Genomic DNA, 26,190 nt, shown 5'->3' on the forward strand with positions numbered 1-26,190 from the left:
GACCCTAGTGTTCCTCCAGCAGGTTAGTCTAAGCTAGACCTTCTCAACCAGGAATCTGTGGGACGCTAATGTTCCTCCAGCAGGTTAGTCTAGGCTAGACATTCTCACCCAGGAATCTGTGGGACCCTAGTGTTCCTCCAGCAGGTTAGTCTAGGCTAGACCTTCTCAACCAGGAATCTGTGGGACCCTAATGTTCCTCCAGCAGGTTAGTCTAGGCTAGACATTCTCACCCAGAAATCTGTGGGACCCTAGTGTTCCTCCAGCAGGTTAGTCTAGGCTAGACATTCTCAACCAGGAATCTGTGGGACCCTAGTGTTCCTCCAGCAGGTTAGTCTAGGCTAGACATTCTCACCCAGGAATCTGTGGGACCCTAATGTTCCTCCAGCAGGTTAGTCTAGACTAGACATTCTAAACCAGGAATCTGTGGGACCCTAGTGTTCCTCCAGCAGGTTAGTCTAGGCTAGACATTCTCAACCAGGAATCTGTGGGACCCTAGTGTTCCTCCAGCAGGTTAGTCTAGGCTAGACATTCTCACCCAGGAATCTGTGGGACCCTAGTGTTCCTCCAGCAGGTTAGTCAAGGCTAGACATTCTCAACCAGGAATCTGTGGGACCCGAGTGTTCCTCCAGCAGGTTAGTCTAGGCTAGACATTCTCAACCAGGAATCTGTGGGACCCTAGTGTTCCTCCAGCAGGTTAGTCTAGACTAGACATTCTCACCCAGGAATCTGTGGGACCCTAGTGTTCCTCCAGTAGGTTAGTCTAGGCTAGACATTCTCAACCAGAAATCTGTGGGACCCTAGTGTTCCTCCAGCAGGTTAGTCTAGGCTAGACATTCTCACCCAGGAATCTGTGGGACCCTAATGTTCCTCCAGCAGGTTAGTCTAGGCTAGACATTCTCACCCAGGAATCTGCGGGACCCTAGTGTTCCTCCAGCAGGTTAGTCTAGGCTAGACATTCTCACCCAGGAATCTGTGGGACCCTAATGTTCCTCCAGCAGGTTAGTCTAGGCTAGACCTTCTCAACCAGGAATCTGTGGGACCCTAGTGTTCCTCCAGCAGGTTATAGGCTAGACATTCTCAACCAGGAATCTGTGGGACCCTAGTGTTCCTCCAGCAGGTTAGTCTAGGCTAGACATTCTCAACCAGGAATCTGTGGGACCCTAGTGTTCCTCCAGCAGGTTAGTCTAGGCTAGACATTCTCACCCAGGAATCTGTGGGACCCTAATGTTCCTCCAGCAGGTTAGTCTAGGCTAGACATTCTCACCCAGGAATCTGTGGGACCCTAATGTTCCTCCAGCAGGTTAGTCTAGGCTAGACCTTTTCAACCAGGAATCTGTGGGACCCTAATGTTCCTCCAGCAGGTTAGTCTAGGCTAGACATTCTCACCCAGGAATCTGTGGGACCCTAGTGTTCCTCCAGCAGGTTAGTCTAGGCTAGACCTTCTCAACCAGGAATCTGTGGGACCCTAGTGTTCCTCCAGCAGGTTAGTCTAGGCTAGACCTTCTCAACCAGGAATCTGTGGCACCCTAATGTTCCTCCAGCAGGTTAGTCTAGACTAGACATTCTAAACCAGGAATCTGTGGGACCCTAGTGTTCCTCCAGCAGGTTAGTCTAGGCTAGACATTCTCAACCAGGAATCTGTGGGACCCTAGTGTTCCTCCAGCAGGTTAGTCTAGGCTAGACATTCTCAACCAGGAATCTGTGGGACCCTAGTGTTCCTCCAGCAGGTTAGTCAAGGCTAGACATTCTCAACCAGGAATCTGTGGGACCCGAGTGTTCCTCCAGCAGGTTAGTCTAGGCTAGACATTCTCAACCAGGAATCTGTGGGACCCTAGTGTTCCTCCAGCAGGTTAGTCTAGACTAGACATTCTCACCCGGGAATCTGTGGGACCCTAGTGTTCCTCCAGTAGGTTAGTCTAGGCTAGACATTCTCAACCAGAAATCTGTGGGACCCTAATGTTCCTCCAGCAGGTTAGTCTAGGCTAGACATTCTCACCCAGGAATCTGTGGGACCCTAATGTTCCTCCAGCAGGTTAGTCTAGGCTAGACATTCTCACCCAGGAATCTGCGGGACCCTAGTGTTCCTCCAGCAGGTTAGTCTAGGCTAGACATTCTCACCCAGGAATCTGTGGGACCCTAATGTTCCTCCAGCAGGTTAGTCTAGGCTAGACCTTCTCAACCAGTAATCTGTGGGACCCTAGTGTTCCTCCAGCAGGTTATAGGCTAGACATTCTCAACCAGGAATCTGTGGGACCCTAGTGTTCCTCCAGCAGGTTAGTCTAGGCTAGACATTCTCAACCAGGAATCTGTGGGACCCTAGTGTTCCTCCAGCAGGTTAGTCTAGGCTAGACATTCTCACCCAGGAATCTGTGGGACCCTAATATTCCTCCAGCAGGTTAGTCAAGGCTAGACATTCTCACCCAGGAATCTGTGGGACCCTAATGTTCCTCCAGCAGGTTAGTCTAGGCTAGACCTTCTCAACCAGGAATCTGTGGGACCTTAGTGTTCCTCCAGCAGGTTATAGTCTAGGCTAGACATTCTCACCCAGAAATCTGTGGGACCCTAGTGTTCCTCCAGCAGGTTAGTCTAGGCTAGACATTCTCACCCAGGAATCTGTGGGACCCTAGTGTTCCTCCAGCAGGTTAGTCTAGGCTAGACATTCTCAACCAGGAATCTGTGGGACCCTAGTGTTCCTCCAGCAGGTTAGTCTAGGCTAGACATTCTCAACCAGGAATCTGTGTGACCCTAGTGTTCCTCCAGCAGGTTAGTCTAGGCTAGACATTCTCAACCAGGAATCTGTGGGACCCTAGTGTTCCTCCAGCAGGTTAGTCTAGGCTAGACATTCTCACCCAGGAATCTGTGGGACCCTAGTGTTCCTCCAGCAGGTTAGTCAAGGCTAGACATTCTCAACCAGGAATCTGTGGGACCCGAGTGTTCCTCCAGCAGGTTAGTCTAGGCTAGAAATTCTCAACCAGGAATCTGTGGGACCCTAGTGTTCCTCCAGCAGGTTAGTCTAGGCTAGACATTCTCACCCAGGAATATGTGGGACCCTAGTGTTCCTCCAGCAGGTTAGTCTAGGCTAGACATTCTCACCCAGGAATATGTGGGACCCTAGTGTTCCTCCAGCAGGTTAGTGTAGGCTAGACATTCTCACTAAGGAATATGTGGGACCCTAGTGTTCCTCCAGCAGGTTAGTCTAAGCTAGACCTTCTCAACCAGGAATCTGTGGGACGCTAATGTTCCTCCAGCAGGTTAGTCTAGGCTAGACATTCTCACCCAGGAATCTGTGGGACCCTAGTGTTCCTCCAGCAGGTTAGTCTAGGCTAGACCTTCTCAACCAGGAATCTGTGGGACCCTAATGTTCCTCCAGCAGGTTAGTCTAGACTAGACATTCTAAACCAGGAATCTGTGGGACCCTAGTGTTCCTCCAGCAGGTTAGTCTAGGCTAGACATTCTTAACCAGGAATCTGTGGGACCCTAGTGTTCCTCCAGCAGGTTAGTCTAGGCTAGACATTCTCACCCAGGAGTCTGTGGGACCCTAGTGTTCCTCCAGCAGGTTAGTCAAGGCTAGACATTCTCAACCAGGAATCTGTGGGACCCGAGTGTTCCTCCAGCAGGTTAGTCTAGGCTAGACATTCTCAACCAGGAATCTGTGGGACCCTAGTGTTCCTCCAGCAGGTTAGTCTAGACTAGACATTCTCACCCAGGAATCTGTGGGACCCTAGTGTTCCTCCAGTAGGTTAGTCTAGGCTAGACATTCTCAACCAGAAATCTGTGGGACCCTAGTGTTCCTCCAGCAGGTTAGTCTAGGCTAGACATTCTCACCCAGGAATCTGTGGGACCCTAATGTTCCTCCAGCAGGTTAGTCTAGGCTAGACATTCTCACCCAGGAATCTGCGGGACCCTAGTGTTCCTCCAGCAGGTTAGTCTAGGCTAGACATTCTCACCCAGGAATCTGTGGGACCCTAATGTTCCTCCAGCAGGTTAGTCTAGGCTAGACCTTCTCAACCAGGAATCTGTGGGACCCTAGTGTTCCTCCAGCAGGTTATAGGCTAGACATTCTCAACCAGGAATCTGTGGGACCCTAGTGTTCCTCCAGCAGGTTAGTCTAGGCTAGACATTCTCAACCAGGAATCTGTGGGACCCTAGTGTTCCTCCAGCAGGTTAGTCTAGGCTAGACATTCTCACCCAGGAATCTGTGGGACCCTAATGTTCCTCCAGCAGGTTAGTCTAGGCTAGACATTCTCACCCAGGAATCTGTGGGACCCTAATGTTCCTCCAGCAGGTTAGTCTAGGCTAGACCTTCTCAACCAGGAATCTGTGGGACCCTAATGTTCCTCCAGCAGGTTAGTCTAGGCTAGACATTCTCACCCAGGAATCTGTGGGACCCTAGTGTTCCTCCAGCAGGTTAGTCTAGGCTAGACCTTCTCAACCAGGAATCTGTGGGACCCTAGTGTTCCTCCAGCAGGTTAGTCTAGGCTAGACCTTCTCAACCAGGAATCTGTGGGACCCTAATGTTCCTCCAGCAGGTTAGTCTAGACTAGACATTCTAAACCAGGAATCTGTGGGACCCTAGTGTTCCTCCAGCAGGTTAGTCTAGGCTAGACATTCTCAACCAGGAATCTGTGGGACCCTAGTGTTCCTCCAGCAGGTTAGTCTAGGCTAGACATTCTCACCCAGGAATCTGTGGGACCCTAGTGTTCCTCCAGCAGGTTAGTCTAGACTAGACATTCTCACCCAGGAATCTGTGGGACCCTAGTGTTCCTCCAGTAGGTTAGTCTAGGCTAGACATTCTCAACCAGAAATCTGTGGGACCCTAGTGTTCCTCCAGCAGGTTAGTCTAGGCTAGACATTCTCACCCAGGAATCTGTGGGACCCTAATGTTCCTCCAGCAGGTTAGTCTAGGCTAGACATTCTCACCCAGGAATCTGCGGGACCCTAGTGTTCCTCCAGCAGGTTAGTCTAGGCTAGACATTCTCACCCAGGAATCTGTGGGACCCTAATGTTCCTCCAGCAGGTTAGTCTAGGCTAGACCTTCTCAACCAGGAATCTGTGGGACCCTAGTGTTCCTCCAGCAGGTTATAGGCTAGACATTCTCAACCAGGAATCTGTGGGACCCTAGTGTTCCTCCAGCAGGTTAGTCTAGGCTAGACATTCTCAACCAGGAATCTGTGGGACCCTAGTGTTCCTCCAGCAGGTTAGTCTAGGCTAGACATTCTCACCCAGGAATCTGTGGGACCCTAGTGTTCCTCCAGCAGGTTAGTCTAGGCTAGACATTCTCACCCAGGAATCTGTGGAACCCTAATGTTCCTCCAGCAGGTTAGTCTAGGCTAGACATTCTCACCCAGGAATCTGCAAGACCCTAGTGTTCCTCCAGCAGGTTAGTCTAGGCTAGACATTCTCACCCAGGAATCTGTGGGACCCTAATGTTCCTCCAGCAGGTTAGTCTAGGCTAGACATTCTCACCCAGGAATCTGCGGGACCCTAGTGTTCCTCCAGCAGGTTAGTCTAGGCTAGACATTCTCACCCAGGAATCTGTGGGACCCTAATGTTCCTCCAGCAGGTTAGTCTAGGCTAGACCTTCTCAACCAGGAATCTGTGGGACCCTAGTGTTCCTCCAGCAGGTTATAGGCTAGACATTCTCAACCAGGAATCTGTGGGACCCTAGTGTTCCTCCAGCAGGTTAGTCTAGGCTAGACATTCTCAACCAGGAATCTGTGGGACCCTAGTGTTCCTCCAGCAGGTTAGTCTAGGCTAGACATTCTCACCCAGGAATCTGTGGGACCCTAATGTTCCTCCAGCAGGTTAGTCTAGGCTAGACATTCTCACCCAGGAATCTGTGGGACCCTAATGTTCCTCCAGCAGGTTAGTCTAGGCTAGACCTTTTCAACCAGGAATCTGTGGGACCCTAATGTTCCTCCAGCAGGTTAGTCTAGGCTAGACATTCTCACCCAGGAATCTGTGGGACCCTAGTGTTCCTCCAGCAGGTTAGTCTAGGCTAGACCTTCTCAACCAGGAATCTGTGGGACCCTAGTGTTCCTCCAGCAGGTTAGTCTAGGCTAGACCTTCTCAACCAGGAATCTGTGGCACCCTAATGTTCCTCCAGCAGGTTAGTCTAGACTAGACATTCTAAACCAGGAATCTGTGGGACCCTAGTGTTCCTCCAGCAGGTTAGTCTAGGCTAGACATTCTCAACCAGGAATCTGTGGGACCCTAGTGTTCCTCCAGCAGGTTAGTCTAGGCTAGACATTCTCAACCAGGAATCTGTGGGACCCTAGTGTTCCTCCAGCAGGTTAGTCAAGGCTAGACATTCTCAACCAGGAATCTGTGGGACCCGAGTGTTCCTCCAGCAGGTTAGTCTAGGCTAGACATTCTCAACCAGGAATCTGTGGGACCCTAGTGTTCCTCCAGCAGGTTAGTCTAGACTAGACATTCTCACCCGGGAATCTGTGGGACCCTAGTGTTCCTCCAGTAGGTTAGTCTAGGCTAGACATTCTCAACCAGAAATCTGTGGGACCCTAATGTTCCTCCAGCAGGTTAGTCTAGGCTAGACATTCTCACCCAGGAATCTGTGGGACCCTAATGTTCCTCCAGCAGGTTAGTCTAGGCTAGACATTCTCACCCAGGAATCTGCGGGACCCTAGTGTTCCTCCAGCAGGTTAGTCTAGGCTAGACATTCTCACCCAGGAATCTGTGGGACCCTAATGTTCCTCCAGCAGGTTAGTCTAGGCTAGACCTTCTCAACCAGTAATCTGTGGGACCCTAGTGTTCCTCCAGCAGGTTATAGGCTAGACATTCTCAACCAGGAATCTGTGGGACCCTAGTGTTCCTCCAGCAGGTTAGTCTAGGCTAGACATTCTCAACCAGGAATCTGTGGGACCCTAGTGTTCCTCCAGCAGGTTAGTCTAGGCTAGACATTCTCACCCAGGAATCTGTGGGACCCTAATGTTCCTCCAGCAGGTTAGTCAAGGCTAGACATTCTCACCCAGGAATCTGTGGGACCCTAATGTTCCTCCAGCAGGTTAGTCTAGGCTAGACCTTCTCAACCAGGAATCTGTGGGACCCTAGTGTTCCTCCAGCAGGTTATAGTCTAGGCTAGACATTCTCACCCAGAAATCTGTGGGACCCTAGTGTTCCTCCAGCAGGTTAGTCTAGGCTAGACATTCTCACCCAGGAATCTGTGGGACCCTAGTGTTCCTCCAGCAGGTTAGTCTAGGCTAGACATTCTCAACCAGGAATCTGTGGGACCCTAGTGTTCCTCCAGCAGGTTAGTCTAGGCTAGACATTCTCAACCAGGAATCTGTGTGACCCTAGTGTTCCTCCAGCAGGTTAGTCTAGGCTAGACATTCTCAACCAGGAATCTGTGGGACCCTAGTGTTCCTCCAGCAGGTTAGTCTAGGCTAGACATTCTCACCCAGGAATCTGTGGGACCCTAGTGTTCCTCCAGCAGGTTAGTCAAGGCTAGACATTCTCAACCAGGAATCTGTGGGACCCGAGTGTTCCTCCAGCAGGTTAGTCTAGGCTAGAAATTCTCAACCAGGAATCTGTGGGACCCTAGTGTTCCTCCAGCAGGTTAGTCTAGGCTAGACATTCTCACCCAGGAATATGTGGGACCCTAGTGTTCCTCCAGCAGGTTAGTCTAGGCTAGACATTCTCACCCAGGAATATGTGGGACCCTAGTGTTCCTCCAGCAGGTTAGTGTAGGCTAGACATTCTCACTAAGGAATATGTGGGACCCTAGTGTTCCTCCAGCAGGTTAGTCTAAGCTAGACCTTCTCAACCAGGAATCTGTGGGACGCTAATGTTCCTCCAGCAGGTTAGTCTAGGCTAGACATTCTCACCCAGGAATCTGTGGGACCCTAGTGTTCCTCCAGCAGGTTAGTCTAGGCTAGACCTTCTCAACCAGGAATCTGTGGGACCCTAATGTTCCTCCAGCAGGTTAGTCTAGACTAGACATTCTAAACCAGGAATCTGTGGGACCCTAGTGTTCCTCCAGCAGGTTAGTCTAGGCTAGACATTCTTAACCAGGAATCTGTGGGACCCTAGTGTTCCTCCAGCAGGTTAGTCTAGGCTAGACATTCTCACCCAGGAGTCTGTGGGACCCTAGTGTTCCTCCAGCAGGTTAGTCAAGGCTAGACATTCTCAACCAGGAATCTGTGGGACCCGAGTGTTCCTCCAGCAGGTTAGTCTAGGCTAGACATTCTCAACCAGGAATCTGTGGGACCCTAGTGTTCCTCCAGCAGGTTAGTCTAGACTAGACATTCTCACCCAGGAATCTGTGGGACCCTAGTGTTCCTCCAGTAGGTTAGTCTAGGCTAGACATTCTCAACCAGAAATCTGTGGGACCCTAGTGTTCCTCCAGCAGGTTAGTCTAGGCTAGACATTCTCACCCAGGAATCTGTGGGACCCTAATGTTCCTCCAGCAGGTTAGTCTAGGCTAGACATTCTCACCCAGGAATCTGCGGGACCCTAGTGTTCCTCCAGCAGGTTAGTCTAGGCTAGACATTCTCACCCAGGAATCTGTGGGACCCTAATGTTCCTCCAGCAGGTTAGTCTAGGCTAGACCTTCTCAACCAGGAATCTGTGGGACCCTAGTGTTCCTCCAGCAGGTTATACGCTAGACATTCTCAACCAGGAATCTGTGGGACCCTAGTGTTCCTCCAGCAGGTTAGTCTAGGCTAGACATTCTCAACCAGGAATCTGTGGGACCCTAGTGTTCCTCCAGCAGGTTAGTCTAGGCTAGACATTCTCACCCAGGAATCTGTGGGACCCTAATGTTCCTCCAGCAGGTTAGTCTAGGCTAGACATTCTCACCCAGGAATCTGTGGGACCCTAATGTTCCTCCAGCAGGTTAGTCTAGGCTAGACCTTCTCAACCAGGAATCTGTGGGACCCTAATGTTCCTCCAGCAGGTTAGTCTAGGCTAGACATTCTCACCCAGGAATCTGTGGGACCCTAGTGTTCCTCCAGCAGGTTAGTCTAGGCTAGACCTTCTCAACCAGTAATCTGTGGGACCCTAGTGTTCCTCCAGCAGGTTATAGGCTAGACATTCTCAACCAGAAATCTGTGGGACCCTAGTGTTCCTCCAGTAGGTTAGTCTAGGCTAGACATTCTCAACCAGAAATCTGTGGGACCCTAATGTTCCTCCAGCAGGTTAGTCTAGGCTAGACATTCTCACCCAGGAATCTGCGAGGACCCTAATGTTCCTCCAGCAGGTTAGTCTAGGCTAGACATTCTCACCCAGGAATCTGCGGGACCCTAGTGTTCCTCCAGCAGGTTAGTCTAGGCTAGACATTCTCACCCAGGAATCTGTGGGACCCTAATGTTCCTCCAGCAGGTTAGTCTAGGCTAGACCTTCTCAACCAGTAATCTGTGGGACCCTAGTGTTCCTCCAGCAGGTTATAGGCTAGACATTCTCAACCAGGAATCTGTGGGACCCTAGTGTTCCTCCAGCAGGTTAGTCTAGGCTAGACATTCTCACCCAGGAATCTGTGGGACCCTAGTGTTCCTCCAGCAGGTTAGTCTAGGCTAGACATTCTCACCCAGGAATCTGTGGAACCCTAATGTTCCTCCAGCAGGTTAGTCTAGGCTAGACATTCTCACCCAGGAATCTGCAAGACCCTAGTGTTCCTCCAGCAGGTTAGTCTAGGCTAGACATTCTCACCCAGGAATCTGTGGGACCCTAATGTTCCTCCAGCAGGTTAGTCTAGGCTAGACCTTCTCAACCAGTAATCTGTGGGACCCTAGTGTTCCTCCAGCAGGTTATAGGCTAGACATTCTCAACCAGAAATCTGTGGGACCCTAGTGTTCCTCCAGCAGGTTAGTCTAGGCTAGACATTCTCACCCAGGAATCTGTGGGACCCTAATGTTCCTCCAGCAGGTTAGTCTAGGCTAGACATTCTCACCCAGGAATCTGCGAGACCCTAGTGTTCCTCCAGCAGGTTAGTCTAGGCTAGACATTCTCACCCAGGAATCTGTGGGACCCTAATGTTCCTCCAGCAGGTTATTCTAGGCTAGACCTTCTCAACCAGTAATCTGTGGGACCCTAGTGTTCCTCCAGTAGGTTAGTCTAGGCTAGACATTCTCACCCAGGAATCTGTGGGACCCTAATGTTCCTCCAGCAGGTTAGTCTAGGCTAGACCTTCTCAACCAGGAATCTGTGGGACCCTAGTGTTCCTCCAGCAGGTTATAGTCTAGGCTAGACATTCTCACCCAGAAATCTGTGGGACCCTAGTGTTCCTCCAGCAGGTTAGTCTAGGCTAGACATTCTCACCCAGGAATCTGTGGGACCCTAGTGTTCCTCCAGCAGGTTAGTCTAGGCTAGACATTCTCAACCAGGAATCTGTGGGACCCTAGTGTTCCTCCAGCAGGTTAGTCTAGGCTAGACATTCTCAACCAGGAATCTGTGTGACCCTAGTGTTCCTCCAGCAGGTTAGTCTAGGCTAGACATTCTCAACCAGGAATCTGTGGGACCCTAGTGTTCCTCCAGCAGGTTAGTTTAGGCTAGACATTCTCACCCAGGAATCTGTGGGACCCTAGTGTTCCTCCAGCAGGTTAGTCTAGGCTAGACATTCTCACCCAGGAATCTGTGGGACCCTAATGTTCCTCCAGCAGGTTAGTCTAGGCTAGACCTTCTCAACCAGGAATCTGTGGGACCCTAGTGTTCCTCCAGCAGGTTATAGTCTAGGCTAGACATTCTCACCCAGAAATCTGTGGGACCCTAGTGTTCCTCCAGCAGGTTATAGTCTAGGCTAGACATTCTCACCCAGAAATCTGTGGGACCCTAGTGTTCCTCCAGCAGGTTTTAGTCTAGGCTAGACATTCTCACCCAGAAATCTGTGGGACCCTAGTGTTCCTCCAGCAGGTTAGTCTAGGCTAGACATTCTCAACCAGGAATCTGTGGGACCCTAGTGTTCCTCCAGCAGGTTAGTCTAGGCTAGACCTTCTCAACCAGGAATCTGTGGGACCCTAGTGTTCCTCCAGCAGGTTAGTCTAGGCTAGACATTCTCAACCAGGAATCTGTGGGACCCTAGTGTTCCTCCAGCAGGTTTGTCTAGATCAGTCATTCTCAACCAGGGTTCCTCCAGCAGGTTTACACAGTAAATATAAGCATACATCCCAACCGTCCAGGATTCTACGGGACCGTCCCATGATTTGAAGTAAGTCCCGGTGTCCCAGCAATCCCTTCAGTTTCTTTTTCCAGTTGGAAGCCAAGATCTCAGGCTGGCAGCTTTGCATAAATTGTGGGGGGGGGGGGGGGTGCACAGTCATGCTTGTCTGGACATTCTCACCCAGGAATCTGCGAGACCCTAGTGTTCCTCCAGCAGGTTAGTCTAGGCTAGACATTCTCACCCAGGAATCTGTGGGACCCTAATGTTCCTCCAGCAGGTTATTCTAGGCTAGACCTTCTCAACCAGTAATCTGTGGGACCCTAGTGTTCCTCCAGTAGGTTAGTCTAGGCTAGACATTCTCACCCAGGAATCTGTGGGACCCTAATGTTCCTCCAGCAGGTTAGTCTAGGCTAGACCTTCTCAACCAGGAATCTGTGGGACCCTAGTGTTCCTCCAGCAGGTTATAGTCTAGGCTAGACATTCTCACCCAGAAATCTGTGGGACCCTAGTGTTCCTCCAGCAGGTTAGTCTAGGCTAGACATTCTCACCCAGGAATCTGTGGGACCCTAGTGTTCCTCCAGCAGGTTAGTCTAGGCTAGACATTCTCAACCAGGAATCTGTGGGACCCTAGTGTTCCTCCAGCAGGTTAGTCTAGGCTAGACATTCTCAACCAGGAATCTGTGTGACCCTAGTGTTCCTCCAGCAGGTTAGTCTAGGCTAGACATTCTCAACCAGGAATCTGTGGGACCCTAGTGTTCCTCCAGCAGGTTAGTTTAGGCTAGACATTCTCACCCAGGAATCTGTGGGACCCTAGTGTTCCTCCAGCAGGTTAGTCTAGGCTAGACATTCTCACCCAGGAATCTGTGGGACCCTAATGTTCCTCCAGCAGGTTAGTCTAGGCTAGACCTTCTCAACCAGGAATCTGTGGGACCCTAGTGTTCCTCCAGCAGGTTATAGTCTAGGCTAGACATTCTCACCCAGAAATCTGTGGGACCCTAGTGTTCCTCCAGCAGGTTATAGTCTAGGCTAGACATTCTCACCCAGAAATCTGTGGGACCCTAGTGTTCCTCCAGCAGGTTTTAGTCTAGGCTAGACATTCTCACCCAGAAATCTGTGGGACCCTAGTGTTCCTCCAGCAGGTTAGTCTAGGCTAGACATTCTCAACCAGGAATCTGTGGGACCCTAGTGTTCCTCCAGCAGGTTAGTCTAGGCTAGACCTTCTCAACCAGGAATCTGTGGGACCCTAGTGTTCCTCCAGCAGGTTAGTCTAGGCTAGACATTCTCAACCAGGAATCTGTGGGACCCTAGTGTTCCTCCAGCAGGTTAGTCTAGATCAGTCATTCTCAACCAGGGTTCCTCCAGCAGGTTTACACAGTAAATATAAGCATACATCCCAACCGTCCCGGATTCTACGGGACCGTCCCATGATTTGAAGTAAGTCCCGGTGTCCCAGCAATCCCTTCAGTTTCTTTTTCCAGTTGGAAGCCAAGATCTCAGGCTGGCAGCTTTGCATAAATTGTGGGGGGGGGGGGGGGGGGTGCACAGTCATGCTTGACAGTCGAAACGTTGGCAGCGCGGCCGCCCAATTGAAGGTGACATTCCTCAAACGGAGGCAAAGCTCGGAAATGACAAGGTAACATTTGGGCGGCTTGTCTTGTGACAAATCTCTGAGTAAAGTTGAAGGCAGAAACAGAAAGATAAAGTCAGGGGACCGAATTGTCGCTTTGTAGCGGGTAAGTAGGACATCGACAAGCCGCCACCAACGCGCGTCTCGGGATTATATATAACGTGCCGACCACAACCCGACTCTCCATGGATTCTTTTCCAACCATCCGAAAATCCTGCAGAAAGACGTAAAAGTGGAAATTAAACTTCATGTAAACCCAGCGACTGAAATCACACTGAACAGGTTATTCCCTTGCGCTGGCCGTTTAACTGGTAGGTAAATCGGAGAGCTGGGGGGGGGGGGGCGGGCTTCCCGGTCATTTGATTTGTGTGATTGGCTCGTTGCTGGCTCCCACCCCAAAAAACAATATCCAGGAGCTGTTGCTGTCCTGGAAGTGTGCAAGTGAAAGGAAGAAGTAGGAGGCCCTAGTGATGCCACCTGTGAGTCACCCAGCACCACTCTGAGCCACTCCCAACCCAGATCACAAACAATGGGGGGAACTCTGGGGACTGTGATGTAAGGGGGGGGGGACCAGGGCCGGATTTTCTCTCCCTGCCGCCCCAAGGCCAGGTTCCGCAATGCACCCCCTCCCTGCCAACCGAACCCCCCCCCCAAATCAACGGAGAATGAGCGGCACGGTTCGTTAAAATATGTTTTGTTTTGTTTTTTTACTTTTTTATCATTTTTTTTTATTATTAGCAGCTTGTCGCTTACTTTTTAAAATTTTTGTATAATTTTCTTATTATTTTCCTTATTATTTTTCTTATTCTTTACTTTTTTATTTTATTAATTTAATTATTATTTCTTATTATTTATTCATTTTTTTATCAATTTTGTTCACTTAACTTATTTGCTATCACACAGGAGAAAACAATTTCCTGTGTGATTGCAATTGGAGGTGACATGTTCTCTTTATTGACCATGTCACCTTCCAAAACAGGAGTCCTAGCACTGTGCTAGAACTCCTGTTACAGCTGAGATGGGAAGAGTACAGCTCTCCCCTCTCTCTGTGTACATCGGCAGCAGGGACAGGAGACAGACTCGGTGTCCGGGGGGAGGACGGAGTCCCGAAGACAGAGCCAGCAGAGAGAGGTATGTGGGGTGGGGGGAGGGAGGGGAGGACGGACGGGAGCACACATTTTACAAGTGATTTCGGCGACATCGCCGCAATCACTTGTTAACGAGCGAGCGAATTCCCCCATAACTTACCGCCCTTAACTGTATGTTCCAGGAATCGGGGGACTCCATGCCACTGCCTCCCCTTGGCGCCCTGCCGCCCCAAGGCCTGGCCTCAGTGGCCTTGTGGGAAATCCGGGCCTGGGGGGGACTCTGGGGACCCTGATATAAAGGGGGGACCTCTGGGGACCCTGATGTAAGGGGTGGAACTGTGGGGACCCTGATGTCAGGCGGTGATATCTGGGGACCCTGATGTAAGGGGGGGGACCCTGGGGACTCTGATGTAAGGGGTGGAATTGTGGGGACCCTGATGTAAGGGGGGATACTCTGGGGACCCTTATGTAAGGGGGGATATCTGGGGACCCTGATGTAAGGGGTCGAACTGTGGGGACCCCGATGTAAGGGGGGGAACCCTATGGACTGTGATGTAAGGGGGGGAGCTCTGAGGGCCCCTATGTAAGGGGGGATACTCTGGGAACCCTGATTTGAAGAGAGGGGAGTCTTGGGACTCTAATGTAAGGGGGGGAGACCTTGGGGATCCTAATGAAAGGGGTAAACTCTGATGGAGGGGGGTCAGGCCCAGGAGGCCCAGGCCTAAAGCTGTGTGAATTTCTGTCCTGTTCCCCCCCCTACCTTCCACATACCACTGCAGGATTGGATGATGTAAGCTGGAGATGAAGCCGCCTCCTGCAAACTTCAGCCAATCCATGAAAAGGTATCCAGCCAATGAGGTGCCAACATCACTTCCTCCCAGCTCCCCAGTCAGTCTCCACACAGAGTTAATGTTGGCTAGGAGGTAAGAAAGCATCCCTGTACAGGCTGCACTTGCACCCTTTATTTTTATATTGGGTGGGTGCAAGTAGCTGGTCTTGCCTGGGCTGCAAAAAATGGTCTAGCACCGGCACCGATTGTAGAGGTCTTCTTGCCCTAACTCATGGCAATGCTGAAGCCTATACAGGCAGTTACAGGGGCTGTAGGTTTTTAAGCTCTTAATTCGGATTTGTGTGTACGCCGGTACAGTGCCTTTTTGATGTTCTGTCGAAAATGTGCCCGCCGTTGAAAAGTGACCGCGCATGCGCAGAACGGCAGAGAGGTCACGCCGCCTCTTATTTGAAAGTAGGAGTCGTTTTCCGATGTTCTGTGGAAATTGTGCCCGCCGTCGGAAAGTGGCTACGCATGCACAGAACGGCAGAGACATCGCGCCGCCTCCCATTTGTAAGTAGAAGTCATTTTCCGATGTTCTGTCAAAAATGTACCAGCCGTCCAAAAGAGGCCGCGCATGCGCAGAACGGCGGAGTGGTCACGCCGCCTCCTATTCTTACGTAGGAGTCGTTTTCCGATGTTCTGTCGAAAATGTGCCCGCCGTTGGAAAGTGGCCACGCATGCGCAGAATGTCAGAGACGTCACGCCGCATACCATTCGTAAGTAGGAGTTGCTTTCCGATGTTCTGTCGAAATGTGCCCGCCTTTGGAAAGTGGCCACGCATGCGCAGAACGGCAGAGATGTCACGCCGCATACCATTCGTAAGTAGGAGTCGCTTTCCGATGTTCTGTCGAAAATGTACCAGTCGTCCAAAAGAGGGCGCGCATGCGCAGAACGGCAGAGAGGTCACGCCGCCTCCCATTCGTAAGTAGGAGTCGCTTTCCGATGTTCTGTCGAAAATGTGCCCGCCATTGGAAAGTGGCCACGCATGCGCAGAACGGCAGAGACGTCACGCCGCATACCATTCGTAAGTAGTAGTCGTTTTCCAATGTTCTGTCGAAAATGTACCAGCCGTCCAAAAGAGGGCGCGCATGCGCAGAACGGCAGAGACGTCACGCCGCCTCCTTTTCGTAAGTAGGAGTCGTTTTACGATATTTTGTCAAAATTAGCCAGCCGTCGAAAAAAGTGGCCGCGCATGCTCAGAACGGCAGAGACATCACGCCGCATGCCATTCGTAAGTAGGAGTCGTTTTCCGATGTTCTGTCAAAATGTGCCAGCCGTCAAAAAAAGTGGCCGCGCATGTGCAGAACGGCGGAGAGGTCACGCCGCCTCTTATTCGTTAAGTAGGAGGCGTTTTTTTCCGATGTTCTGTTGAAAATGTGCCCGCCGTCCGGAAAGTGGCCGTGCATGCGCAGGACGGCTGAGACATCACGCCGCATACCATTCGTAAGTAGTAGTCGTTTTCCAATGTTCTGTCGAAAATGTACTAGCCGTCCAAAAGAGGCCTCATGAGATTCCGCCACGTTTTCCAGCAACCTGCTGCGTCATTTTATCGCCCATTAAAATGCCAGGCGGTGGCTGACATAACTCTGCGGTGTCGGGTCGGAGTCCTTCTATAGGAATATTATAGGAAGATATACAGCCGGCCTTTCAGCCAAGTTCAGCCGCCGGCCTCGGTAGCCGTCACTCCCGGCTGTATAATAACTCCGGAGCAGTGTATCGACGGCGTCCTGTCCAATCGGTTTACAATAAATCACGGAGCTCGCTCATTTTCGCACGCACGATCGGGTGTGCAGATCATTTCTCAGCGCCGCCAAGTGTAGTGAGCCTTAAAGAGAGCCGCTATTTAGTCCTCATAAACGAGTTACACTATATTGTCAAAAGTATTGGGACGCCTGCCTTTACACGCACATGAAATTTATTGGCATCCCAGTCTTAGTCCGTAGTGTTCAATATTGAGTTGGCTCCGCCCTTTGCAGCTATAACAGCTTCACCTCTTCTGGGAAGGCCGTCCACAAGGTTTAGGAGGGTGTCTATGGGAATTTTTGACCATTCTTCCAGAAGAGCATTTGTGAGGTCAGGCACCGGTGCACAAAGCAAGGTCCATAAAGACATGGATGGGTGAGTTTGGGGTGGAGGAACTTGACTGACCTTGACTGGAGAAGGTCTGGCTCGTAGTCTCTGCTCTTATTCAACCCTAAGGTGTTCTATTGGGTTGAGGTCGGGAGTCGAAGCGTTACGTCACGTCTCGTGGCTTCCTCAGGGGAAGCACTCTGCACTCTGACTCCGGTCAAGTTCCTCCCCCCCAAACTCGCTCATCCATGTGTTTATAGACCTTGCTTTGTGTACTGGTCCAAACCATTTGGTGGAGGGGGGATTATGGTGTGGGGGGTTGTTTTTCAGGAGTTGGGTTTGGCCCCTTAGTTCCAGTGAAGGGAACTCTTAAGGCGTCAGCATGCCAAGACGTTTTAGACAATTTCATTCTCCCAACTTTGTGGGAACAGTTTGGGGACGGCCACTTCCTGTTCCAACATGACTACCCACCAGTGTACGAAGCAAGGTCCATAAAGACATGGATGAGCGGGTTTGGGGTGTGAATGTAGGTTACAGGTGGGGGGTGACTGGAAGGGCCACAGAAATAATAGTGTTCGAATTGGAAGAAGGGTTAGCACTAGGGTTCAAGAAAGGGTTAGTGTTAGGGTTACATGGAGGGTTAATGTGCAGGTTACAAGAAGGGTTAGTATTAGGGTTACAAGAAGTTTTAGTGTTAGGGTTGCAAGAAGGGTTAGTGTTAGGGTTATAAGAATGATTTGTGTTAGGGTAACAAAAAGGGTTAGTATTAGATTTACAAGAAGGGTTAGTGTTAGGGTTACAAGAAGAGCTAGTGTTAGGGTTACAAGAAGAGCTAGTGTTAGGGTTACAAGAAGGGTTAGTGTTAGGGTTACGAGAAGGGTTAGTGTTAGGGTTACAAGAAGGGTTAGTGTTAGGGTTACAAGAAGGGTTAGTGTTAGGGTTACAAGAAGGGTTAGTGTTAGGGTTACAAGAAGGGTTAGTGTTAGGGTTACAAGAAGGGTTAGTGTTAGGGTTACAAGAAGGGTTAGTGTTAGGGTTACAAGAAGGGTTAGTGTTAGGGTTACAAGAAGGGTTAGTGTTAGGGTTACAAGAAGATCTAGTGTTAGGGTTACAAGAAGGGTTAGTGTTAGGGTTACAAGAAGGGTTAGTGTTAGGTTTACAAGAAGGGTTAGTGTTAGGGTTACAAGAAGGGTTAGTGTTAGGGTTACAAGAAGGGTTAGTGTTAGGGTTACAAGAAGGGTTAGTGTTAGGGTTACAAGAAGATCTAGTGTTAGGGTTACAAGATGGGTTAGTGTTAGGGTTACAAGAAGAGCTAGTGTTAGGGTTACAAGAAGAGTTAGTGTTAGGGTTACAAGAAGGGTTAGTGTTAGGGTTACAAGAAGATCTAGTGTTAGGGTTACAAGAAGGGTTAGTGTTAGGGTTACAAGAAGGGCTAGTGTTAGGGTTACAAGTAGGGTTAGTGTTAGGGTTACAAGAAGAGCTAGTGTTAGGGTTACAAGAAGGGTTAGTGTTAGGGTTACAAGAAGGGTTAGTGTTAGGGTTACGAGAAGGGTTAGTGTTAGGGTTACGAGAAGGGTTAGTGTTAGGGTTACAAGAAGGGTTAGTGTTAGGGTTACAAGAAGGGTTAGTGTTAGGGTTACAAGAAGGGTTAGGGTTACAAGAAGAGCTAGTGTTAGGGTTACAAGAAGGGTTAGTGTTAGGGTTACAAGAAGATCTAGTGTTAGGGTTACAAGAAGGGTTAGTGTTAGGGTTACAAGAAGATCTAGTGTTAGGGTTACAAGAAGGGTTAGTGTTAGGGTTACAAGAAGAGCTAGTGTTAGGTTTACAAGAAGGGTTAGTGTTAGGGTTACAAGAAGATCTAGTGTTAGGGTTACAAGATGGGTTAGTGTTAGGGTTACAAGAAGAGCTAGTGTTAGGGTTACAAGAAGAGTTAGTGTTAGGGTTACAAGAAGGGTTAGTGTTAGGGTTACAAGAAGAGCTAGTGTTAGGTTTACAAGAAGGGTTAGTGTTAGGGTTACAAGAAGATCTAGTGTTAGGGTTACAAGATGGGTTAGTGTTAGGGTTACAAGAAGAGCTAGTGTTAGGGTTACAAGAAGAGTTAGTGTTAGGGTTACAAGAAGGGTTAGTGTTAGGGTTACAAGAAGATCTAGTGTTAGGGTTACAAGAAGGGTTAGTGTTAGGGTTACAAGAAGGGCTAGTGTTAGGTTTACAAGAAGGGTTAGTGTTAGGCAGGGCCGATCCTAGGCAGGGTGCACAGGGTGCATTGCACCCAGGCACCTCCAGAAGATGGTTCTTGCAGAGCAGCACAACTGATTGGCTACTTGTTCTGTTGCCTTGGCTCTGCTGTACATGGGCTGCACAAGGCCGATACTCAGTAAACATAAAACACATAAAGTGTTTATACGGTACAGTTGGATATTTTCCCCGGACTCGCTGGGACGGAAAGTTATTCCCCAATCATCACCCGATGTCACATCGCCGGCGTCCTTGTGAAAAATGGGACATTAAAAACGGATTGTGCTAAGAAGAGAAAGTTGGCGGCGCTGCGCCGGGCTCCGGGATGACGGATCTCCGGCTCGGTGTGCGGAGTCCAGTAATGGGAAGGAATAGTCAGTAGATATTTCATTTCTTCTCCTCGGCTGTCTGTGATAATCGAAGGATAAAAGAAGGACGCCGGAGAATTCTTTATGAGAGGAGACAACTTCTGCCGCCGCGTAATAAATGGGGGGAAGTAAAAACAAGCGGATCTGATTGATTTTTGTGGAACAGGCGGGAGGAAGTTCTGGCGAAACTCGTCAGGGGAACCCACCAACAAAACACGGAGCAATATTATCTCTCTCTCTATGTTGTATAATGTATCATGAAATTAGATGGAGGACAGTCGGCACTCCCATTGGTTGTTGTTATCTGTGACATCATCCATCAGCTGGCAGCGGTCAGCAGGTACAACGCTCACTCATGGGTAGCAGTACTGACTTATTGCTGATGTGTGAGAGATAACATCTGGGCCACTGAAGTGCTGCTCAACTCTAAGGAATATGAAAAAATGCAAAGTAACATTGTTTATAAACATTGATCAGACAGAGATGGAGAGATACAAAGTAACATTGTTTAGCAGCAATTGATGGGGCACAGTAGCGGCAATTGATGGGCACACTGGCAGCATCTGGTGGGGCACAGTAGCGGCAATTGATGGGCACACTGGCAGCATTTGATGGGGGACAGAAGTGGCAATTGATGGGCACACTGGCAGCATCTGATGGGGCACAGTAGCGGCAATTGATGGGCACACTGGCAGCATCTGATGGGGCACAGTAGTGGCAATTGATGGGCACACTGGCAGCATTTGATGAGGCACAGTAGCGGCAATTGATGGGCACACTGGCAGCATCTGATGGGGCACAGTAGCGGCAATTGATGGGCACACTGGCAGCATCTGATGGGGCACAGTAGTGGCAATTGATGGGCACACTGGCAGCATTTGATGGGGCACAGTAGTGGCAATTGATGGGCACACTGGCAGCATCTGATGGGGCACAGTAGCGGCAATTCATGGGCACACTGGCACCATCTGATGGGGCACAGTAGCGGTAATTGATGGGCACACTGGCAGCATCTGATGGGGCACAGTTGCGGCAACTGTTCAGCACACTGGCATCTGATGGGTCACAGTAGTGGCAATTGTTCGGCACACTGGCATCTGATGGGGCACAGTAGTGGCAATTGATGGGCACACTGGCAGCATCTGATGGGGAACAAGCAGCAATTGATGGGCACACTGGCAACATCTGATGGGGCACAGTAGCGGCAATTGATGGGCACACTGGCAACATCTGATGGGGCACAGTAGCGGCAATTAATTGACACACTGGCAGCATCTGATGGGGCACAGTAGCGCCAATTGATCGGCACACTGGCAGCATCTGGTGGGGCACAGTGGCGGCAATTGATTGGCATACTGGCAGCATTTGATAGGGCACAGTAGCGGCAATTGATGGGCACACTGGCAGCATCCGATGGGGCACATTAGCGGCAATTGATAGGCACACTGGCAGCATCTGATGGGGCACAGTATCGGCAATTGATGGGACACACTGGCAGCATCTGATGGGGCACAGTTGCGGCAACTGTTCAGCACACTGACATCTGATGGGTCACAGTAGTGGCAATTGTTCGGCACACTGGCATCTGATGGGGCACAATAGTGGCAATTGATGGGTACACTGGCAGCATCTGATGGGGCACAGTAGCGCCAATTGATTGGCACACTGGCAGCATCTGGTGGGGCACAGTGGCGGCAATCGATTAGCATACTGGCAGCATTTGATAGGGCACAGTAGCGGCAATTGATGGGCACATTGGCAGCATCTGATGGGGCACAGTAGCGGCAATTAATTGACACACTGGCAGCATCTGATGGGGCACAGTAGCGCCAATTGATTGGCACACTGGCAGCATCTGGTGGGGCACAGTGGCGGCAATTGATGGGCACACTGGCAGCATTTGATAGGGCACAGTAGCGGCAATTGATGGGCACACTGGCAGCATCTGATGGGGCACAGTAGCGGCAATTGATAGGCACACTGGCAGCATCTGATGGGGCACAGTATCGGCAATTGATGGGACACACTGGCAGCATCTGATGGGGCACAGTTGCGGAAACTGTTCAGCACACTGGCATCTGATGGGTCACAGTAGTGGCAATTGTTCGGCACACTGGCATCTGATGGGGCACAGTAGTGGCAATTGATGGGCACACTGGCAGCATCTGATGGGGCACAGCAGCAGCAATTGATGGGCACACTGGCAGCATCTGATGGGGCACAGTAGCGGCAATTGATGGGCACACTGACAGCATCTGATGGGGCACAGTAGCGGCAATTGATGGGCACACTGGCAGCATTTGATGGGGAATCGTAGCGGCAATTGATGGGCACACTGGCAGCATTTGATGGGGAACGGTAGCGGCAATTGATGGGCACACTGACAGCATTTGATGGGGAACGGTAGCGACAATTTATGGGCACACTGGCAGCATCTGATGGGGCACAGTAGCGGCAATTGATGGGCACACTGGCAGCATCTGATGGGTCACAGTAGCGGCAATTGATGGGCACACTGTCAGCGTCTGATGGGGCACAGTAGCGGCAATTTATGGGCACACTGGCAGCATCTGATGGGGCACAGTAGCAGCAATTGATCGGCACACTGGCAACATCTTATGGGGCACAGTAGCGGCAATTGATGGGCACACTGGCAGCATCTGATGGGGCACAGTAGCGGCAATTGATGGGCACACTGGCAGCATCTGATGGGGCACAGTAGCGGCAATTGATGGGCACACTGGCAGCATTTGATGGGGAACGGTAGCAGCAATTGATGGGCACACTGGCAGCATTTGATGGGGAACAGTAGCGACAATTGATGGGCACACTGGCAGCATTTTATGGGGCACAGTAGTGGCAATTGATAGGCACATTGATACCATTTGATGGGGCGCAGTGGCAGCAATTGATGGGCACACTGGCAGCATCTGATGGGGCACAGTAGCGCCAATTGATTGGCACACTGGCAGCATCTGGTGGGGCACAGTGGCGGCAATTGATTGGCATACTGGCAGCATTTGATAGGGCACAGTAGCGGCAATTGATGGGCACATTGGCAGCATCTGATGGGGCACAGTAGCGGCAATTAATTGACACACTGGCAGCATCTGATGGGGCACAGTAGCGCCAATTGATTGGCACACTGGCAGCATCTGGTGGGGCACAGTGGCGGCAATTGATGGGCACACTGGCAGCGTTTGATAGGGCACAGTAGCGGCAATTGATGGGCACACTGGCAGCATCTGATGGGGCACAATAGCGGCAATACTCATTTGCATATTCGTCACATAAAAAAAACGAAACGCCACCTAGCAGCCGGCCTGGAATTGCAGCCTAAGATCCGACGGTGTAAGTCACTTACACCTGTCGGATCTTAGGGATATCTATGCGGAACCTGATTCTATGAATCAGCCGCATAGATCCGACGGACGGAACTCAGAGATACGACGGCGTATCAGGAGATACGCCGTCGTATCTCTATCTGAATCTGCCCCCATATGTTTAGATGCGGCTTTCGTTATTTCGGATAATTCGTAACTTTGGATAAATTTGTATTTGTTACGTTCACTAACAGCCAAAATCGAATGGAAACTCAGATACCTATAATTTAATAGTTAGTAATAGTTAAGTTGTTATTAGTTAGTTATTTTTTCTGATTATTGAATTTTTGGGTTTTTGGATTTCGAATTTCCGAATCTTCAAATTTACATTTTTATGAATTTACTAATTTATGAATTTTAGAATATTCGAATTTATGAATATTCTGAAAAATGTGTTAAACAGGTTTTCGTTAATTCGGATATTTCCGAATTTTTCCATAAAGTCGAAATTCATGAAAAATATTAGTTTTTAAAGTTTTTTTGCTAATAAATAATATTTCCTCATGAATTTAGGCCAAAATGTATTCTGATACATTTCTTCGGTGAAAATAACCCAAATCTGTGAATATTATTTAGTCTGTAGGAAAGTTATAGAGTCCACAAACTATGGATATATATATATATATATCTGAAGATGTATCAAGCAATCGATCAATCCGATCAAATCTGATGAGTTGATGACCCATCTCATTTCTTGAGGACCATAAATGTCAGGACATTACAAATCCCCACCAAATGACCCCTTTTTGGAAAGTAGTCAGTCCAAGGTATTTAGTAAGAGGCCTGGCAAGTTTTTTGAAGTTGTAATTTGTTTGTCATAATTTTTTGGAACATGAAAAAGTAAAAAAAAAAGTTTTTGACAGTATGACAGTATATAAAAAATAAAACAATAATATTTTTTTTTCTATAATTTTTTTTTATAAAATTTTATTTAAACACATTGGGCTAGATTCAGATAGGTTAGCGGATCTTTGAGGCAAGTGCTTTATTCAGAAAGCACTTGCCTGTAAAGTTGCGGCGGCATATCGTAAATCCCCCGGCGGAATTCAAATTCCGCGGCTAGGGGGCGTGTAAAATTTAAATCAGGCGCGTCCCCGCGACGAACGAACTGCGCATGCGCCATCCGCTAAATTTCCCAGCGTGCATTGCTTCAAATGACGTCGCTAGGACATCATTGGTTTCGACGTGAACGTAAATTACGCCCATCCGTATTCGCGAACGACTTACGCAAACGACGTAAAAAAAAAAAATTCAACCTGGGAACGACGGCCATTATTAACATAGGATACGCGGCATATAGCAGGGGTAACTATACGCCGGAAAAAGCCGAACGCAAACGACGTAATAAAAATGCACCGGGCGGTCGTTCCTTTCTGAATCGGCGTAAATGCTCATTTGCATATTCCTCGCGTATACAAGCGTGAGATTGCAGCCTAAGATCCGACGGTGTAAATCACTTACACCTGTCGGATCTTAGGGAAATCTATGCGTAACTGATTCTATGAATCAGGCGCATAGATACGACGGCCGGACTCAGAGATACGACGGCGTATCAGGAGATACGCCGTCGTATCTCTTTCTGAATCTGCCCCACTGTGACCAGAGCAATAAAGTGTTACAATGGTATCATTGTACTTCTCTGAGAAAGTTTTTTTTTTTTTTTACACTTTATGATTCCTAATAGCAGTGAATTTAATTGGTATAAGCAACTATCTTTACTGAATGAAACTGATTCATTCAGCGTTGTGTTGTGATTAGCTGCGATTGGCCACAGCTAATCACATGGTACAGATGGGCTATGACTGGCCCAAATTAATCACATGGTACAGATGGGCTGTGACTGGCCAGAGCTAATCACATGATACAGGTGGGCTGTGACTGGCCAGAGCTAATCACATGGTACAGATGGGCTGTGACTGACCAGAGCTAATCACATGGTACAGATGGGCTGTGACTGGCCTGAGCTAATCACATGGTACACATGTGCTGTGACTGGCCCTGTCTGTACCATGTGATCACTGTGACCAATCACAGCAAGCAACACAATTGTAGAAAAAGGGTAAAGAAAGAGGCGCCTTCTAAGTATGAACTGTAGAAACTTTATGGTGCAATAAATATAAACACTCACTTTGGGGTTAAAAACGATCAACATGAGAAAAATTCTGCAGCGGTGCGTCTCCTTGCTCGCTGGTTCAACACAATTGTACACAATAGATGACATGAAAGGAAGCCAGCCATTGTTTACAATTGTTGTATGAGTGAGTGAGAAACTTATATAGCGCAACACATGCGAACTGAATCGCCTCTGGGCGATCTGCTGTGATTGGTCACAGTGATCACATGGTTCCTGGACACAGCCGGTGACTGCAGCTGCATGAGGGGCACATTCCGGGATAACGTCAGAGCAACTAGCAGTACTAATAAGCTGGGGATCTGCTGAACGAGGGTACTAATAAGCTGGGGATCTGCTGAACGAGGGTATTAATAAGCTGGGGATCTACTGAACGAAGGTACTGATAAGCTGGGGATCTGCTGAACGAGGGTACTAATAAGCTGGGGATCTGCTGAACGAGGGTAACGATAAGCTGGGAATCTGCTGAACCAGGGAACCAATAAGATGGGGATCTGCTGAACGAGGGTACTGATAAGCTGGGGGAATGCTGAACGAGGGTATTAATAAGCTGGCGATCTACTGACCGAAGGGTGCTAATAAGCTGGGGATCTGCTGAACGAGGGTACTAATAAGCTGGGGATCTGCTGAACGAGGGTATTAATAAGCTGGGGATCTGCTGAACGAGGGTACTAATAAGCTGGGGATCTGCTGAACGAGGGTATTAATAAGCTGGGGATCTACTGAACGAAGGTGCTAATAAGCTGGGGATCTGCTGAATGAGGGTATTAGAAAGCTGGGGATCTGCTGAACGAGGGTACTGATAAGCTGGGGATCTGCTGAACGAGGGTACTGATGTAACGAAATGACCCGGGACACCCAAAGACTTTGTGAGGATGGGGGATACTCCTGTGTCAGCGTCACTGATAACTCTTGGGTCTGAGTCCACCCTGTGCCTTTTGGGCATGGGGTGGCAAGTGAATCATAATTCATGTATTACATGAGATAGGACATCACTGATAGTTCGTATTGCAGGATTTTGAGATACTGCAAGATGTTGGCCCAACCAGTCAATAGTGACTCATTCTATGCTTAGCCCTGACTAGTGACATGCTAATTGAGTCAGGGCTCCTGGAAGACATTCCATTGTCCTTGTGTAAAGGTGTTAACCCAGGTCTGCTCCCAGAACTCTAATTATGCATGCTAAATACTGTTTATGTGTGATAACACTGTCTACAGCCTGTTGATGCTCAGAGGTGTGAATAGGTGTCAAGCTGTATGCGGAGACGAAACGTCTGCCTAGGGAACTCAGTGGGTGAAGGTGTTTTGTTGTTATGCTGTTAATTAAGGAATGTTTAGTAATTAGC

The sequence above is a fragment of the Rana temporaria genome, chromosome 8 (assembly GCF_905171775.1).
Source record: "Rana temporaria chromosome 8, aRanTem1.1, whole genome shotgun sequence".
Taxonomy (NCBI): Eukaryota; Metazoa; Chordata; class Amphibia; order Anura; family Ranidae; genus Rana; species Rana temporaria.